Source organism: Oryctolagus cuniculus, chromosome 16 (assembly GCF_964237555.1).
Source record: "Oryctolagus cuniculus chromosome 16, mOryCun1.1, whole genome shotgun sequence".
In the NCBI taxonomy this organism is placed as follows: domain Eukaryota; kingdom Metazoa; phylum Chordata; class Mammalia; order Lagomorpha; family Leporidae; genus Oryctolagus; species Oryctolagus cuniculus.
In genome coordinates this window covers 53,946,114-53,949,593 of record NC_091447.1, presented here as the reverse complement: position 1 = coordinate 53,949,593, position 3,480 = coordinate 53,946,114, and positions in this window count along the sequence as shown.

The following is a 3,480-nucleotide window of genomic DNA, read 5'->3' as shown; positions in this document are numbered from 1 at the left end:
CCCCACAATGCTTGGCTGAAGTCTCTCTTCATAACTGATAGAGCTGGACATTGTGAGGGTCAAGAACAATGTCATTCCCAAGACTGGGAAAATCTCCAAGCCGAAAGCCAGCTGCTGGGCGCCTCTCCTCTGGACGGGATCCAGGGACACCTGTGGTGAAGTCCGCACCTGCCCGGGACAAGCCCAGGCAGGCAGCTTCCCTGTACTCCGTGGGCAGCCGTGTGGCTAGGTTCGTTCTCCCAACCACTAGTGGCTTATTCCAACCTTTTCTCCCCCAGCCCCGTTTCTCCTCTCTGACGCAGACACTTTTGAAGCAGAAGACCCGAGGAGCAGGCCTGCCAAGATCCTCCTCCAGGGGTCCTCTCCGGCGGCTCCTCCACAGAGCAGGCATCTTTGGGAGCCCCAAACCCCACTTGAGCCTGGAACTCTGCTAAACTCACACCCACAGTGCCAATCAACAGAAACCTGGCTACGGGCTAATTCCTCTGAGCCCCGCTGGGACTTTAACGCCACTCGTCATCTGTCCCATTCTCCCACTCTGTCCCTTTCAGCGTCGACAAACGCCGGATTTCAGCCGCATTGAAACCTACAGCGAAGCTTCCTGTTTGGGCTCATCCCAAGACCCTTCCCTCACCCTCTCGGGATAATTCCGTCTCCTGTGATGGCAGCATCCGCTTTGCAGAGACAGCGTGTGATTTCCACATCTGAAAGGGGCAGCCTGATTGGGCTGAGAGAATAGCGCGCCATGTGGCAGCTCCCTTTCAGCGAGTGTCACAGCCCTGCCTGGGAACGCAGAGAGCTGCCTCACGCAGATGTTCTCTCAATAGCACTTACGACAAGAATTGAGGCTTGAGCAGCACGCGTTTGTGAAGCCTAATGAAAGCCTCGGGGGATGAATAGCCCAGCTCTTAAAATTAGAAGGGGAAAGAGCTATTTATTGAATTTTTCAAAATCTGATATTCACGCATTTCCTTTAAAATTATTCTAAGCATTTGCCATTTATTTGCTATTCCAAGTTGTACCCTTTGCTTCCAAACCTCCTGGCATATCAGTGCAAAAATTGTCGTTTACCTTCAAACTGGGGGCTGCAGGTGTCTCCTCCATCCTCGGCCGCTCAAATGTGTCCACCTGCTCACATCTCCCAGGCTTCCCACGGGATGGCTGGCTTCAAAATGTCTCCCATCCTGGATGATCACAGGACATTGTACTTTCTTAAGTATCCCAAGAAGGGGGAGAAGCTGTGGGGCAGAGCTTATGGGAAAGGACATAGGAGAGTCCACGTGACTGGCACACCCCCAGGTGACCGAGCCTGTAGACTAGACGGCGGTTAGCGTGGATCTCCCCACCAGCAGCCCACGGTGGCTCCGTGGATACATTCGGTTCACTATTCGTTATCATTGCCTGTTTGTTTATTTTTACAGCTACGTAGACACTAAGGAAGGTCCTGGCTGCGGCCGAAAGCACAGAGCAGACCTAGCTCCTGCAGCTGAAGGGCTTGCAGCCCTCCACCAGGAGAGACAAGGATTCTGCTAGAAGATACTGAACGCCCCTGATTTAAGTTAAAAGCTCAGAAGTAGTGTCTGCTGGGGCCAGTGTTTCGGCGTAGTAGATTAAACTGCCACCTGCGATGCCGGCATCCCGTATGGGTGCTGGTTAGGCCCAGCTCCACTTCTGATCCAGCTCCCTGCTAATGGCCTGGGAAAGCAGCAGCAGATGGCCCGACTATCTGAGCCCCACCTACCCACATGGGAGACCCAGAAGAAGCTCCTGGCTTTGGACCAGTCCAGCACCCGCAGTTGTGGCGATTTGTGAATGGAAGATAGCTCTTTCTCGATCTCTCTCTCTCTCTCTAACTCTGCCTTTCAAATAAATAAATAAATCATAAAAAGAAATAGCACCTGTTGTGATCGCTTTTTTTACTCCTTTTTAAAAAGATTTTATTTATTTATTTGAGAGTCAGAGTTACACGGAAAGAGGAGAAGCGGTAGCGGGGGTCTTCCACCCAGTGGTTCACTACCCAATTGGCTGCAACGGCCAGAGCTGCGCTGATCTGAAGCCAGGAGCCAGGAGCTTCCCCTGGGTCTCCCACGTGGGTGCAAGGGCTCAAGAACTTGGGCCATCTTCTACTGCTTTCCCAGGCCATAGCAGAGAGCTGAATCAGAAGTGAAGCAGCCGGGACTTGAACTGGTGCCCATCTGGGATGCCAGTACCGGAGGCAGCAGCTTTACCCACTACGCCACATGCCAGCCCCTTACTCCTTTTATAACATTTAAAGCTGGCCACATTTACTCAAACTCCATGCTCAGCAATACCTTTCTCCATATTAACCCACTATGTTACCTTCTGTTTCCCTCACTAGACTGTAAGCGCCACACCCATCAGGAGGATTCTCTGTGCCAAATTCATCCACCACCCCTCAGAACCCGGATCTGTGCATCACACGGACATTCACTAAAGAACACATCAGACAACAGATAGATGGGAAAACAGATCTAGATATGCCGTGCGCATACGATAGGAATAGGTGATGTGAAACCAAAGGCCCCAGGAGATTGCGCTGTTGTCTTTGTGGTTCTGGGCTTTCTTTTTAAAAAGTTCTTCAGCGCTCAGTGCACAGGAGCCCCGTCTCCCTCTCTCCTCCCCTATTCTCCGTGTAAAACTCGGCAAACCCGATTCCTGGTTCTCTGGTCAGTGCAGCCTTCCACGAAGGCCCACTGCCCCGCAAGGGGAGCGGCCAGGGCCAGTGCACATCGGGCGCCCCTGAGCTCCTGGGTCACCATGAGACATTTGCCTTAGCTCGGGGACCTCCCCACCTGTAGACAGGCAGTGTGTCCCATAACGTGCACCGAACTCCCAGGGAAGGTCAAGTCCCCGTTGACTGGTAGTGCTCATGCCTGCCTATCTCTGTGCAACCCCAACCGCCATAGCCTGGAAACAAAAGAAATACCAACTGATCCAGGTCATCGATTAGTGAACCTCCCCCTGTCGGGCTCCCCTGAAGGGATGTAGCCTAGGCCTGGGTTTGAGTCCAGCCTCTGCTAAGGCAGTACCCTGGGAGGCAGCAGTGATGGGTCCCTGTTATCTACGTGGGAGATCTGGGTTGAGTTCTTGGCTCCTGGTTTCCACCTGACCCAGCCCAGCTGTAGGCATCTGATGAACGACCAGTGGGTGAAAGCTCTTTTTCTCTCTGGCTTTCAGATCAGTACATATTCAAATGATATTCCTAGGTACTGTTCCAAGATAAGCCAAATACACAGATTTTGTTATTACCAAGGCCCCAGGGAACTTCCTCAGTAAATATAACCCAAGTGTCTTCATTTTAATTTCCAATCATTCCCCTTCAGCACCCCGGGCTACTATCCTAGCCTCGTCCCCTCTGTCAGCAGTAAGAGGAGCTACCGACTGCTCACGTTGTACCCACACAATGTTAGAATGTGGGCTTGGAACTTTCTTTCCCTACAATTCCGCCTTTCTGCCAAC